Source organism: Pseudophryne corroboree, chromosome 10, assembly GCF_028390025.1.
Source record: "Pseudophryne corroboree isolate aPseCor3 chromosome 10, aPseCor3.hap2, whole genome shotgun sequence".
NCBI lineage: Eukaryota > Metazoa > Chordata > Amphibia > Anura > Myobatrachidae > Pseudophryne > Pseudophryne corroboree.
Window position 1 is genome coordinate 115,006,054 of NC_086453.1, and position 17,252 is coordinate 115,023,305.

The window sequence follows — 17,252 nt, forward strand, 5'->3', positions numbered from 1 at the left end:
CATCCTGGCCCTAGTGGGGAAAGGATACAGCCTGAGAATTCTCTTGTGGGAAGCTGTCGTCTCTTGTCTGGAGATTCCCGCTCTTTTTCCTCATGAGAGGAGGGAAATTTACCTCAGCATTCTTCCCCTTAACATGTGTACTCTCGTGTCAGGGACAGATGAGTCATCAGTGATATGCAAATCATCTTTTATTCCAATAATCATATACAGGTTGAGTATCCCATATCCAAATATTCCGAAATACGGAATATTCCGAAATACGGACTTTTTTGACTGAGAGTGAGATAGTGAAACCTTTGTTTTCTGATGGCTCAATGTACACAAACTTTGTTTAATACACAAAGTTATTAAATATATTTTATTAAATGACCTTCAGGCTGTGTGTATAAGGTGTATATGAAACATAAATGAATTGTGTGAATGTACACACACATTGTTTAATGCACAAAGTTATAAAAAAATATTGGCTAAAATGACCTTCATGCTGTGTGTATAAGGTGTATATGAAACATAAACGTATTCTGTGCTTAGACTTGGGTCCCATCACCATGATATCTCATTATGGTATGCAATTATTCCAATATACGGAAAAATCCCATATCCAAAATACCTCTGGTCCCAAGCATTTTGGATAAGGGATACTCAACCTGTATTGAATATCTTTTAGCCCTCTTGGCTGTAACTTTGCATTATCGTAGTCGACAGTGGAGTTAAACTCCGTGTCGATACTTTGTTATTTTGGATAGTGAACATAGAGAGACTCTGAAGGACTCTGTGACATAGGGACAGACCAGGGTAGATTTCCTTTCTGTTCCCTAACCTTTTGTGCAATAATTTTACCTCAGCACTTACACATATCCAAACAGGTGTCGGCGTTGTTGACGGAGACACCCTCCCACAAACTTATCCGCTCTATCACCTCCTTAGAGGAGCCTTTTACCTCAGACATGTCGACACACGCGTACCGACACACCACACACACAGGGGATGCTCTATTTGAAGACAGTTCCCCCACCAGGCCCTTTGGAGAGACAGAGAGAGAGTATGCCAGCACACACCACAGCGCTATATAATACAGGGATGTACACTATACTGAGTGATTTTTCCCCTATAGCAGCTTATATACACAGTTTTTCGCCTAAATTTATGTGCCCCCCCTCTCTTTTTTACCCTTTGTGTACCAGGATACTGCAGGGGAGAGCCTGGGGAGCTTCCTTCCAGCTGAGCTGTGAAGAGAAAATGTCGCCGGTGTGCTGAGGAAGAAGGCTCGGCCCCCTCAGTGGCGGGATTCTGTCCTTTTATGTACTTTAATGGCGGGGGTTAATGCACATATACCGTTTATCAGACTGTATTATGTGCTTTTCGCCAAGTAAGGTAATCTAATTGCTGCCCAGGGCGCCCCCCAGCGCCCTGCACCCATCAGTGACCGGAGTGTGTGGTGTGCTAAGGAAGCAATGGCGCACGGCTGCAGTGCTGTGCGCTACCTTAATGAAGACCGGAGTCTTCAGCTGCCGATTTTCAACTTCTCTTCGTTTTTCTGGCTCTGCAAGGGGGGCGGCGGCGCGGCTCCGGGACCGGACGACCGAGGACTGGGCCTGTGTTCGATCCCTCTGGAGCTAATGGTGTCCAGTAGCCTTAGAAGCCCAAGCTAGCTGCAAGCAGGTAGGTTCGCTTCTCTCCCCTCAGTCCCACGTAGCAGTGAGTCTGTTGCCAGCAGATCTCACTGAAAATAAAAAACCTAACAAATACTTTCTTTTCTAGGAAGCTCAGGAGAGCCCCTAGGGTGCATCCAGCTCTGGCCGGGCACAGATACTAACTGAGGTCTGGAGGAGGGGCATAGAGGGAGGAGCCAGTGCACACCAGATATAGTACCTAATCTTTCTTTTAAGAGTGCCCAGTCTCCTGCGGAGCCCGTCTATACCCATGGTCCTTACGGAGTACCCAGCATCCACTAGGACGTCAGAGAAAACCCAGTACTAATGCTGGCAGTCAACTGTGCTGAGAGAAGCTTGCATACTAAAGTGAAGCTTGATTAATTAAGTGAATTGTGAGTTTGAAACTGAGGGGGTCATTCCGAGTTGTTCGCTCGTTGCCGATTTTCGCAACGGAGCGTTTAAGGCAAAAATGCGCATGCGCATGGTTCGCAGTGCGCATGCGGTAAGTATTTTAGCACAAAACTTAGTAGATTTACTCACGTCCGAACAAAGAATTTTCATCGTTGAAGTGATCGGAGTGTGATTGACAGGAAGTGGGTGTTTCTGGGCGGAAACTGGCCGTTTTCTGGGAGTGTGCAGAAAAACGCAGGCGTGCCAGGATAAAACGCGGGAGTGTCTGGAGAAATGGGGGAGTGGCTGGCCAAACGCAGGGCGTGTTTGTGACGTCAAACCAGGAACGAAATAGGCTGAGCTGATCGCAGTGTAGGAGTAAGTCTCGAGCTACTCAGAAACTGCTAAGAATTTTGTATTCGCAATTCTGCTAATCTTTCGTTCGCAATTCTGCTGAGCTAAGATACACTCCCAGAGGGCGGCGGCCTCGCGTGTGCAATGCTGCTAAAATCTGATAGAGAGCGAATAACTCGGAATGACCCCCTGAAGCAGGTGAGATAGTGGGGGTCATTCCGAGTTGCATGGCGAGCGAAGCAAGCCATGCGAGGGGACGCGGTGTACTAATTGGGGTTCCCCGTCACTTTACAAAGAAAACAAAACCAAAAACAGTCAAAAAACTCAAGTCGACCTTTTTCCATGTCGACCTAATGACCATGTCGAACTAATGCATGTCGACCTTCAGTGGTCGACCCAATGTATGTCGACCTAATGCATGTCAACCTAATGAACCACACCCGCGGGATACAGTGTGGGTTGGATACAGTGCTGGTTGGATACTGTGTGGATTGGATACAGTGCGGGATACAGTGCAGGTTGGATACAGTGCTGAATACAGTGTACATTGGTTAAAGTGTGGGTCGGATACAGTGTGGGATATATTACTGGTTAGATACAGTTTGGGATACAGTGCAGGTTGGATACAGTGCGGAATACACTGTGGGGCGGATATAGTGAGGGTTGGATACTTTGTGGGTCAGATACAGTTTGGGTTGGATACAGTGCGGTATACAGTTTGGGTTGGATACAGTGCGGTATACAGTTTGGGATGGATACAGTGCAGATACAGTGTATGTCAGATAGAGTGAGGGATACATTCCTGGTTGGATACAGTGCGGGTTGGATACATTGCAGGATACAGTGTGGGATGATACATTGTGGGATGGATATAGTGCAGGGCAGATACACTAATAGTGCACTTACTGTGACAGGGGATGCCTGCAATGTCCTCAGTGCAGGAGTGTTGGCAGTGCAGGGGTGCTGGCAGAGTCCTCTGTGTGGAGTTGCCAGCGGTGTCGGTACTGCTGGGGTGCTGGCGGTGGTGGCAGTGATGGTGGTGTCCTCAGTGCAGAGTAGCTGGTGGTATTGGTACTGCTGTCTGTGTCGGCAGAGCGGGGGTGCCAGGGTAGTCCTCACTGCAGGGGTGCTGGCAGTGTCGGCAGTACTGGCAGTGACCCCAGTGTGGGGTTGCTGGCAGCATCCGTACTGCTGTGGTGCTGGTGGTTTCGGCAGTGATGGTGGTGTCCTCAGTGTGGGGGTGCCAGCAGTGTCCTCGGTGCGGAGTTGCTGGCGGAATCCGTACTGCTGGTTGTGTCGGCAGTCTGGGGGTGCCAGGGGTGCCAGCAGTGATGGTGGTGTCCTTAGTGCTGGGTTGCCAGTGGTGTCAGTACTGCTAAGGGTGCTGGCGGTGTGAGCAGCGTAGGAGTGACTGCGTTGTCCTCAGTGCAGGGATGCTGACAAAGTCGGCAACACTGGAGGGATGATCATCAGCGTGCGAGTGCCGGCAGTATCCTCAGTGCGGGGGTGCTGGCAGTGTGGGGGTGTCAGCAGTTTGTTCGGCGTTGTCAGCAGTGCGAGTGGTGGTGCCAGCAGTAAGGGCGGCAATGTCATTTGTGCGGCGCAGGCCGCTATGTAGTCCCATTAAAGTCTATGGAGACACGCTGATTGGCTGACAGCTATGACAGATGGCTCTCACAGCCAATTAGCGTTCAGCCCATTGACTTAATGGGATTTTTTAAACTGGCGCCCGAGCCGAAACCGCAAGATCTGACAGCGGGATCTTGTGGTTTTGCCTCGGGTCGGGATCTGAGGCAGTCAGGGCAGATCTGAGCCCCGGCTCGACTGCCTCGGATCCCGGAAGTTCGGTGCGGTTCGGATTTCTTAAAATCCGAACCGCTCATCTCTAGTTATAATACACGAACAGGAACACAAATTTCACCAATACCAATAACAATGATACAATGTTTGGGATAGTGCAGCGCAGTGGATGTAATGCGTTTGTTTTGCGGGAGGCATTCTGGAGACTCAGCTATTGTCCAATCGGTAAGCAATTTTCTCGGCTGCAGGAGGCGATAGCTAAACAGCATGCTGAGATAGGGTTGGGATCGGGTTACTGGCGGTCGGGATCCCGGCGGTCAGCATACCAATGCCGGGATCCTGGCTGCCAGATTGCCAGCAGGGGGGTCGAGCGCAATAAAGTCCCTTGTGGGCTCGCTGCACTCGCCATGCAATGGGCTCAGTGGCTAGCTGCGCTCACCACAGGTTCTATTCCCACTCTATGGGTGTTGTGGACACCCACGAGTGGGAATAGTCCCTGTTAGTCGGCATGCTGACTCTCTGGATTTCCAGTGGTCGGGATTCTGGCATGAGTATACTGACCGGTGGGATCCCGACTACCAGTCACATGATTACATCCCGCTGAGATATGTAGGATATCTGTGTCCTTGAGGCCACCACTGCCCCGGAGAGCCACCAGAAGACATTCTTACTGGACAACTGTGGGTTGGAAGGAAGGGATTTCCAGAGGGACACAGACACCTCCCACAAGTTGTGACACTGCAAAACTCATATGCTGCTCTTTCAGGACTGGAAGGTACAATTAATTTAGGCACTAATGTCAGCACCTTCGGTTACAGACTACAGCGGACGAAAAAGTTACCAGCTGGTCGGCTGAAATACATTCCCGCAGCAGGGAAACGCTGGTTCAATCATCTGCCCATGGACTCCAGATAAGGTTGAGAGTGCGAGCACCGGCTGGGAGGGCAAAGCTACTTTACCATGGCCAAAGCGGATGTTTGTTCCACTCCATAAAAGGCTACCTGTGAGAAATTAGCCAGGAGGAATATCACACGCACTGTGATTGAACAGAGGCGCTTGTACGGTATACCAGTACTTTTTGTTCATAGATTACTGCAGGACAGTGATTATTATTTGTAATCAGCTTTGCATGAACTGCCATAAATCAGCTGGAAGCAAGGTTTTGCTCAATTCATTACTACTAATATATGCTTCATTAATCAGACTTATGGACTGAAGCACTATACAAAGTTAACACTTAACACTAATACGGTCCATTATACATTTGGGAAGCTTATGAGCAGTATATCTGAGCACAAGAGATACATTGTTGGACACAAGTTATTTACATAGTATCTGTTTCACTTGAAACATACAGCATTATAAGCCGTGGGTGTTTATTAAATAAGGAAAGTGATCCAAACAAAGTGGGGCAGCTATACCTATATGTGTACTTGAAATTAATCACTTAGAGTATAATCATAGATAATTGGTTTTTATGCGTATATTGTGATTTTTTATATGTTTTTATGTATTGCCGGCCGGCATTAAGTTTAGAATCATTGATATTGGAAAAATAAAATCCACATTAGATGTGATTAGCGCTCTCTCGTCTGTTTTTTTTTCTTTAATTTAGGCAAACCTGAAACAGGGGGATGATAGGGGGACTTCTACTAACTATAGGAACAGAAAAAGAAATAGGAAAACGACATCTCCAAAAAGGATTGCGCTTCTCTTGGGAGAGTCCATCATCAGAGGAGTACATCAGCGAATTGCTACTGAAGTAGAAAAAAACAAAAAAGGTGCTTACCTGGAGCCAGGGCCAGATTAACAATGGGCCGGATGGATTTACAGCTACAGGCCTCCACATAAAAATAGGCCCATCATCTTGGCAGCATAATGATCACAAGCCACCAGCTGCTCACATGGTCGGCCATAAAGCATATCTATTAAGAGTGCATTTCTATTTTTCTCACAAAATTATGCACTTTTTTATATTTTTACATATTTAGGGAGACATTGGAGCTGATAGTGTAGGGGTGTACACGCCCATATAGCTCTGGCCACACCCACACAGCACTGATCACACCTCCCTTGTTTCTCACAATAGGCCCTTGAATATTTTCAGATCCAGGCCCATGTGGCCCTAAATCCGGCCCTGCCTGGAGCCACAGCTCTGAGGGATAAAGAGTGCATGCTTAGAATTGCAAATGCAGCAAGAAAAGATGGGGAGGTGGATGTCATTGTCCACCCACCTAGGGACACATATTACCTGATTGATGCTGAAGTCATGGCAGTAAAAGATGAATTTAGGAAGTATTGCCAGTACACAGAAGGGAAGATAGAATTCATTGCATCAGAATCTTCAATATTTGGCTAAAGAAGTGGTGAGGTGAGGATAGATTAGGATTAATAGGCCATAATCATGCCATCTTGCAAGATAGGACCTTATGCAAAAGTGATAGCATGCACCCATCTTCAAGGGGAACAAGAATATTTAGTGAACAGTTGGGATGCTATTTAAACTAGCAGGGGGGGCAGTGAACCAAATCAGAATAAAGAAATCTGCACCGCCCTAACCTCGAGTTATTGTTTCTGAGGGTAAATAGAATAGGAAACTTATCCACAGCAACAGAAGATAATTCATATTAAACCCAAATAAAAATAGGCAGAGTTGAACATAGCTAGGAACAGGAGAAGCACAAACAAAACTCTAAAAGCTATGTGTGCAAATGCTAGGAGGAGTTTAGAAAGTAAAATCCCAGAACTAATTGCAATAATGACAAGGGATGATCTGGATATTGTGGCTATTACAGAATCATGGTGCAATGACAATCATGGGCCCTCATTCCGAGTCGTTCGCTCGGTATTTTTCATCGCATCGCAGTGAAATTCCGCTTAGTGCGCATGCGCAATATTCGCACTGCGACTGCGCCAAGTATCTTTGCTATGAAGAAAGTATTTTTACTCACGGCTTTCTCATCGCTCCGGCGAACGTAATGTGATTGACAGGAAATGGGTGTTACTGGGCGGAAACACGGCGTTTTATGGGCGTGTGGCTGAAAACGCTACCGTTTCCGGAAAAAACGCAGGAGTGGCCGGAGAAACGGGGGAGTGGTTGGGCGAACGCTGGGTGTGTTTGTGACGTCAAACCAGGAACGACAAGCACTGAACTGATCGCACAGGCAGAGTAAGTCTGGAGCTACTCTAAAACTGCTAAGTAGTTTGTGCTCGCAATATTGCGAATACATCGGTCGCAATTTTAAGATGCTAAGATACACTCCCAGTAGGCGGCGGCTTAGCGTGTGTTACTCTGCTAAATTCACCTTGCGACCGATCAACTCGGAATGAGGGCCATGACTAGGACATAGCTATGCCGGGATATACTTTATGTTGGAAGGACAGAATGGGAAGAATTGGAGGAGGGGTAGCAATGTATGTGAAAACAAACAAACAAACAAACAAACAAACATAAATACTACCTTAATACAAAGTATTGAAGAAAAACTGAGGCCCTTTGAGTGACCATAAAAACAAAGGAGAAGGTGAGTCTTCGTTTTGGGGTAAACTACAGACCACCAGGTCAGGAAAAGGAACTGGACAAGTACCTATTGCACTACATCTCTAAAATGGCATTAAAAGGAGAGGTAATAATTGTGGGAGACTTTAATCTACCTGATGTAAACTTGGAGGTGTCAGTTGCAAGTTCCACTAGAAGTAGGGACATTATGTATTTCTTGCAGAGAGCATCCCTCCAGCAATTGGTGAACGAGCCCACTCAGAAAAACACAAAATTAGACTTAATACTTACAAATAGAGACAGAATATTTGAGGTAAAAGTGTTCATCAAGCAGTATGATTCAGCATAAAGACAGAGACTGACTCATCCCATACAAAAACAAAGGTACAATACAAAGAGTGCGCTATTTTGTCATATATATATTACATTTATTGGTAGCAAAAATTATTATTATAGGAACCACAATAAATTGTATAAAACATTGTATACATGAATTTCAAAAAAGGTGTCCAATATATGGGATCAGTATTAAATGCCGCTGGACGGGATCCCGGCGGTCGAAATACCGATGCCGGAATCCCGACCACACAATCCCGACAGGGGTGGCGAGCGGAACGCGGACCCTTGCGGGCTCGCTTCGCTCGCCACGCTGCGGGCACGGTGCCTCACTACGCTTGGCACACTATTATATTCTCCCTCTATGGGTGTCGTGGACACCCACAGAGGGAGAATATGTCGGGATTGTGCTGGTCAGGATTCCGGCGTCGGTATTTCGACCGCCGGGATCCCGTCCAGCGGGATCTTGACCGCCTCCCCAATATATAAAGGTTGTAGATAGGTAGACCCACCGCTGTCAGTCTAAATCAATAGTCCAAAGTAATTACCAAGTAGCTGTGTAAAGTTCCATTGAAAGAGGAGCTGAAGCTCTTGCGCTATGCTACAACCTGAACTCACTGTTCTGTGAAACTTGCACGTTGGATTGCAGTCTGTGGTACTGTTGTATTGTGTAACTGCAGAGAAGGTAAGTACCAACAGTGGGAGTAGAGGGAGGGCGCAGCTGACGATGGCTCTGTGCAGCGGCTTCTATTAGCGGCTCAATTTGGCGGCTGCTAATACAGACTAACAGCTGATGACGGCAGCTGATGACTGCTCCTTGCAGTGCCTCCTATTAGTAGCTCAGTTTGGCGGCTCCTACTGTGGGCTAACTGCCCAGCACAAGTACTGTGCTTGGATGGTGGAGTGGCTCACAGACTGTAGCAGAGCTCCGTTGACGGCCGTATGGTTCGTAATTGCTTAGCACAGCAGTAGACTTAGTGGTAAGGGTCAGCACATCGGGGACAAGTAAGAGAACCTTGACGTGTTTCTCCACTAAAATAAGCATGCGGTTTCCTCAGAAGGTATTCTCAGTGTTCATAATGGCAAGTATTTAAATAACAAGTATCCAATCAAAAAACAGCTACTGACTGAAACACAGGTGTGATCACTTCAATTGAGGATCCACCTGGTAGTTTCCTTATCCAGGTATACAGAGTTTAATACTTTATAGTAAAGAAAAAAGAGTAATTATTTTCTTTTTATTACTAGAAAAAAGCATATGGATACAAATAACCATCAATAAACAAAAAAATTAGACAATGTTACTATGTATAGAGTATGTGTTTTTAAACGGCATCAATCTGGAACATTGCACATCATATCATAAATCAAGTATAGAACAGGCAATTCATTTAAGCATGATAGTCCCCGTAATCTTGTGGGCTAATGCCATGTATTGACAGCAATAGACATCAGGCCACACAGGTTCAAATCCCAAGCAGGCTTCCTTAGTATATATATATATATATATATATATTCAAAAAATGCCCGGCACTCAGAGGAATATTGAAAAAGCCGGGTGCCCTCTGCGAAGCGTTGAAATACAGTAGAAAAAAGGCAGCGGCACTCCGTCAATAAATGAATCAAAGATTTAGTGAATCAAAACATGGCAAACAACGGTCACAATGAACCAACGTTTCGGGGTCCTTAAACCCCTTTGTCAAGGCGTGAACAGTCTGAGTGCCGCCCTCTCCAAGGAAGTATATGCTAGCAGTGGTTGCAAACCCTGAAGTGAAGGCACCTGAGCAGTAACTACGTCAGTCCGGAGTGCCGGGGTCCAAGTTGTGTCTGCATATATATATGCGGAAATATAATTAATTCTGTTTTGGGAATATTAAGTTTGAGGTGGCAAAATGTCATCTAAGATGAAATGTCAGAAAGGCATTCAGTGACACGGCCCAATACAGATGGTGACAAATCTGGGGAGGATAGGTAGAATACATACAGATGGTACTGAAATCCGAAAGAGTTTATTAGTTTGCCAAGAGATGTAGTATATATAGAGAAATTCAGAGGACCTAAGACTGAGACTCCAACTGAGAGGTAGTGTAGAGGAGGTGGAATCAGAGAAATGAACACTGAAGGAGCGATGAGATAGGTAGGATAGGAACCAAGAAAGGGCTGTGTCCTGAATACCTAGGGATTGTAGTGTTTGTATGAGTAGAGAGTGGTCAACAGTGTCAAAAGCAGCAGAGAGATCAAGGCGAATAAGTAGTTAGTAATGGCCTTTAGATTTAGCAGTGACCAAATAATTCATTACCTTAGTCAGTGCTGTCTCTGTGGAGTGTTGGGCACGAAATCCTGACTGAAGTGGGTCCAGTAGGCTGTGTGAGTTAAGAAAGTGTGTGAGGCAAGTGTAGGCAAGTCTCTCCAGTAGCTTGGAGGGGCATGGGAGCTGAGAGATGGGACGGTAGTTTGAGAGCAAGTTAGGGTCAGAGTTTTGTTTTTTCAGAATGGGAGTAATCACTACATGCTTGTACAGAGAAGGAAAGATACTAGTAGACAGAGAGAGATTACAGATGCTAGTTAAGGTTGGGATGAGTACAGCAGACAGAGCTTTACTAATTTGTGAGGGTATAGAGTCAAGGGGAGAGGTAGGAGAGTAGGCAGATGAAAAGAGTGCAGATACTTCATCTTCATTTGTAGGATCAAATGAAGAGAAAGCATTAGAGGGCTTAGGCAGGGAATTGAGCAGGTCACTAGCTGTGGAAGAGCATACCATTTAATTTTGGATCTTATCAATCTTGTCCTTGAAATAGGAAGCAAGATCTTGCACACTGACGGTGGCTGGTGGGTAGTATTTACTAAATATATTTATCAAGTGGGCCAGCTATGCACTCACTAATGGTTAGTCAAGCCTCTAACCAAGTGCCCCACCACTGCATTCCCCCACTGGGCCCTTCAAGCTCCAGTATGACACTGTACAAGATTGTTTATACCTTATCTTGCATGATTGGTAAAGCTGTAGTTTCTTAAACCGGCAACAGTCAGGTTGGGTCACTGTGACCCGGGCAGTTTTCACTTGTGTGTATTTATTTGTAATGTAATGCGACGTTGCCAAACTTCTCAGTAGCTGGAGTTAAGACCCCTCATTTCTTGTTTTTCACCACAGCTTAGTTGACGTGAGACTGTGCAGGGAGATAGATGTGCGCAAATGTCACAAAGGTAAATATGACCCAACCTTGCAGTCGATGTTACAATTTCAAGCCAAATTAGTGCAGTGTTTATTGTTTATTTTTATTTATTTATAGGTTTTCCTTAAAAATGGATCGCGAGGAACGTGAACGGCAACATATTTTATATTTTGTAGAGGAATCTGATTCAGAACAAAGTGACCATTCGACAGAAAGTGAGGTAAATGAAGATCACGTTAGTATACGCAGCCAGCAGAGTGACACAGAGCAGGAGGCTTCTGACAGCGATGATGATAATATACCTCTGAGTGCACTACAGCAACAAATATGTTCCTCAGTATCTAGTCATCCTCAGCAAGATTCTTCAAGCACAAACACCCGCCAGACTTCAGAAATCCAGGTATGAACATCACAATATGTTGGCAAAGACGGGACTAAGTGGCAAAAGCAAACTTTTCGACAGAATGTATGTACTCGGCTGGAAAATATAATTACACAGGTGCCAGGAGAACTGCCATGATGTCAAGTATGTCCTGCTAAAAAAGATTGCAAGACCAACCACACATGTACAAACTGTAACAAGTTTATTTGCCCATATTGACCCTCATTCCGAGTTGATTGCTCATTGCCAATTTTTGCAGCGCAGCGATCAGGTGGAAAAACAGCAATTCTGCGCATGCGCATGGTACGCAGCATGCATGCGCTAAGTACTTTCACACAAAACATAGTTTTACACAAGCTCGAGCGACGCTTTTCAGTCGCTCGAGTGTTCGTAGTTTGATTGACGAAGTGGGTGTTTCTGGGCGGCAATTCAGCGTTTTCAGGGAGTGTGCTAAAAAACACAGGTGTGACAGGTAAAAACGCAGGAGTGGCTGGAGAAACGGGGAAGTGGCTGGCCGAACGCAGGGCGTGTTTATGACGTCAAACCAGGAACTAAACAGACTGCAGTCATCGCAAGCTAGGAGTAAGTGTTGAGCCACTCTGAAACTGCATGAAATTTTTTAGTTGCAGAACTGCTAACCTTTATATCGCACTTCTGCTAAGCTAAGATACACTCCCAGAGGGCGGCAGCCTAGCGTTTGCATTGCTGCTAAAAGCAGCTAGCGAGCGATCAACACGGAATGAGGGCCATTGGCCCTCATTCCGAGTTGTTCACAGCAGATCATTGCATTGCAAATGGCAAAAAATCGCAAACTGCGCATACACGAAAGCAGAAATGCGCGTGCGCAAAGGGAGCGATACGACGCTTGTGCAAAATTACTAACTGAAATTCAGCTCGTAATACATAACCGAAAACAGGGAGTGACGGAGGCATGGCAGAGGCTCGGCTTCGCTATCTTACGAAATGGGCGTGAAAGTGGGCGGCTAATGTGGGAGTATGCAACCGGCAGTAGGCGTGTTATGAGCAGAAATGCGTAGCCGATGGTAAAAAGTACACAACAAATGTTCGCTATTTTCACGCAGCCGAGGAGTAATGGGCCCTACACACTGGCCGATTTTTTGAAAGATATGAACGATCTCGTTCATAAATGAACGAGAACTCGTTCATATCTTTCAGTGTGGAGACTCCTGCGATGAACGATGCGCGGCCCCGCGCTCGTTCATCGCAGGTCTCCCGTCGGCTGTGCATGCAGGCCAATATGGACGATCTCGTCCATATTTGCCTGCACTTCAATGCAGACGCGTGACGGGGGGAGTGAAGAAACTTCACTCCCCCCGTCACTGCCCCCCCGCCGCCGGGTCACTCGTCGGCCGTATCCGCCGTCGGGCAGCTCGGCGGCGGGTCGGCCAGTGAGTAGGGCCCTTAAGTCTGCAGCTACTCAGCACTTGCGAAGTATTGTTACAAGTGTGTCTGCCCTATTTAGCAATTAATTAGCAAATGAATTCACCTGTTCAGCAATTGCTTGCCAAACACTGCAGTTACAAATGACTGCAAACAGCAATTCTATGCCCACATAATAAATGTACGTTTACCAAGTCTAAATCTGACATACTCACAAATAATGCACTGTCTTTTAATTATTTGGTAAAATACTTTGATGTTAACTGCATGTTTTAATTTTTTGCTGAATACTTTCCAATTTAATCAAGTGTGAATAAACCAATTTATAAACTACATTAGCTAAATGTTCTTGACATAGACATATTCCTTTGTACATACCAAATAACATGAGCGACATAATGCAGCCTACACTTAATGTTACTTACTAACACTTTTTTTTTTGTTTTATTTTGGAGTATGTGTCCATATCTAATACTATGCCATGTTGCCCCTAGTAACCCAAGTTCAATTCAAAGTTGTTTTTTATTTAATATGCCCAGTTAAGTGTTGTGCAAGGCATATATTTTTAACATTATAATATTCAATGTTTGTAAGAACATTCTGTTTGTTCCCTTGTTACACAAATGTAAATATGCCATGTTAAAGTTTACAGGGCACAGTTTTCAAGAGTGCATGACCTTTAATAAAACACACAAACAAGTGTTTTTTTTTTTACTCCAATAAATAAAGTAAAGCAGCAACACAACATGGCTACAAATGAGCATCACATACAAAGATGGACATGGCAACAAACAGCTGCCGGTGGCAAATTTGACATAGCAGAACCCAGTACTATGGTAACCCCATCTACTGGCAAAATCTTAAGTATAATATTTACGAAGTATATGTTGTGACGATACTTTTAGGGGAACTGAGGTCGATTCTGGACCCAAAACACCAACCCTAACATACACAGCACGCTAGGAAGAGGAAGATGGCTCAAGTGTACTGGAAAATAACTTACAGGCTACAAATCCAAAAACAACACAACCCCCTTTCACCTTGAGGGTGTTGTACATTCTGGCCACACAAGCCAAAAAAAAAAAACATAGAGGCAACATGTCAAACATGGGTGCTGGTCATCTGGAGAGACATCACTTTCTCTTCTTTTTCCCCGCCTGATGTGCTTCACGGCTCGGTCTGCGAAGTGACCTTCGAGGGCCCTGCCCAGTGGGATGTTCTTCCTGGGCAGAGGGAGGGGAGGGAGCAGATGTGGCTGGCTCTCTGCCACTGTGGGCAAGGCAGCTGGCGATGTCCTGGAGCCCTTGCAGAATGGAATTGGCAATTTCTTGGAACGAGGAGGCGAGTTGCTCTTGGCCCTGCCTGATCTCTGCCAGACCTTGGCAGAGTTGAGCTACACCTTGCTCCACACTGGTTCTGTGCTCAGTGAGCCGGACAGGTATCTGGCTTACCTCCTGGATCATCCTGTCCTGAAAAGCATTTAGGCTCTCACCATACCTGGCAATTTAAGACAGGATGTCCGGGATAGCAGAGGGTTGGGTGGGGGGGGGGCAGTTGGAATCTGGATAGATGGAATATGTGGTCCCGCACTGCCAGAGACACTAGGTCCCCCCACCTCAGCCTCAGCCACATAACCCTCCTCTGACTCTACCTGCTCACCCACCTGTGCTGTGTTATGTTAAAAGCAAATAGAAGAATGAGTGGAAAAAGGGATGAAAAAAATCAACATTAGACTTTTGGAACCACTAAATTTGATTTTTAGGAATATGTGTGTAAACTTACCTGGCAAGTCATGTAGCTGAACTATTTTAGGCAGGTCCGTGTCCATATGAGATACCCCACCCGCCTCCTCGTAGCTCACACAGTCCATCGCCAGCTCCTCAAGATCTGTGTATTCCACAGTGGCAGCTGGACCTCCCCCTGTTGCCCTCGAGGCATTCCACTCCGCAGACCTCTTGCCCTTCAGGCGGGATACGAAGTCGGCCCAACTACATATGTGATTAAAAATAGGGCAATGTACAGTAAAGTTATGAATACCTGCTTTAATTGATAGTACACATGTTATGTATTTGGTTGCTATAGGCAACATCACATCTACCTAAGTTAAGTTAAGGTAATAATAATTAGGACAGAAAATGGTGTGTCAATATACACTTACCGTCTTCAAACTTCCTGTGAGGTGCGGACAATTGAGCCGACTTCATTAACAGAATCAGTGATGTCCTTCCAGATTCGATCTTTGGTTGCAGCACCCATGTTTTTGCTGCCTCTATGAATTTTTTCCATGGCCTGTGTGACCAAAACACGTAACTCCCTCTTAGTGAAGGTGGGCTGTCTTTTTAGTTTTTCGGATGTAGCCTGTGAGCTATCATCCTGACCCTCCTCACAGTGGCGTAAGTTCGTCACAGTCGCCCGGAGGCAAGATAAATATTGGTGCCCCCCTAGCTCCTATATTAAGATAAATATATGTATGTATGTGTGCGTGTGTCTCTATATGTATATATATGTGTGTGTGTGTGTGTGTGTGTGTGTGTGTGTGTGTGTGTGTGTGTGTGTGTGTGTGTATATGGAGTATTCTGAAAAAAATGTATATACTGTATTTATACATTTAATTGTCTTTTATTTTAAATCACACATTTCTTGGCAGTCATACCCAGGATTAGAATCCATGACCTGTTACACTAACAGCAGACACTTTACTGATGGAGTTATTTGCTCCTGTACAGGTAGCATGAGAATTCTAACTATATGAAGTTACGTGTAATTGTTAGAGAAGTGTCTTCATATAGTTAAAATTCTCATATTTCCTATACAGGAGCAAACAGCTTCATCAGTAAGGTTTCTGCTTCCAGTGTAATAGGTTGTGGTTTATAATCCTGGGTGTAATACTTGTAAAATGTGTATATTCAGTATAATAGAGAGGGTGTGATTTGTAAGGTGCAGGGACCAGTGAGGAAGTCGGCCACTGAAAAGACAGCGGCAGCTATCAATTAACTTAATTCAATGGTGTCAAGGAATGGGAGGAGAGGTGCCCCCCTTCAGAGCAGGAGCCCGGCGGCAGATGACTCCGTTGCCTCCCAGAGTTCTGCCTCTGCCTCCTCACCATCTTCCTCTTCACTAGCTGCTTGTGTACTTTGCGTTTGATATGGTGGTCCAGAATAGCCCTCAGTTTCCCCAGTATCTATGTCTGGCAGGGGATTCACAACTAACTCCTGGGTCTCAGAAGATTGGGTTTCAACAGTACTGGGTCCTGCTATTTCAACATCCTCACTAGCAGCCTGCAGCATCTGCCTCCGCAGCGCTAAGCTCCTAGCTGTCAAAGCACTCATCTGCTGCTGCACCATGTCCATCTCTGCTGCCATCTGCTCACGTGTAGCCATGTTGCTAGTGGCATGTGTGTTTGCACAGCTGTCTTGCGATTTATAGCTGCGTGTGATTTCCAGTGCGGAAATTCGCACAGGTTTCAATTATGCAAATACTCCCAGTAATTGTACTGGCTATTTAAACGCCTTGACTGCAGCCTGTGTGAGTGGGTGTATGATGAGAAATACTGATCAAGACAGAAGCAAGGTGGACGTGGTGCATAACACATTTCAGAGTGAGTTTTTATTGCAATATATTGCATAAAAATGTGCGTTTGTTAGTTTGCAAATTTCTTACTGTTGTGTTGCGGTTGGCGTATTTAACACAACTTTTTTTAAATTAAAAAATTAGTTAGTATATTACAAAACAGAGTATGTATTGCTGTGCAATGCTCCTTTGTAGTAGTTTTTAATTTGTTCATTTAGTATGGTGGTTAATGTTGTATTTATTATCTGTGTTTACATGTAGTATCTAATAGTTATGTTACATGTAATTTACAGTATGCCTGTTCTAGTGCTGACAGCGTGTGCTGTTTCTTTTCTTATTGCCATTTTCTCTCTCTTGTAGGTGGCTCCTTAGTTTGCTTTTCAGTTATTATTTTTCTGGCCAAAGTAGGCCTTATTTGGATTGAGTTTGTGAGCAAAGTCTCATACCTAGTAGGTAATTAATATCTTGTTGCAGTAATTATATGGGTATGTTTTTTGTTCTATTTTAATTGTAATTTGTGATGGTAACCTATGTTGTAGCTACGTAGCTAACTGTGTCGTAATGTTTTTTCCGCTTACGTCCTAGAGGATGCTGGGGACTCCGTAAGGACCATGGGGGATAGACGGGCTCCGCAGGAGACATGGGCACTTTAAGAATGACTTTAGATCTGGTGTGCACTGGCTCCTCCCTCT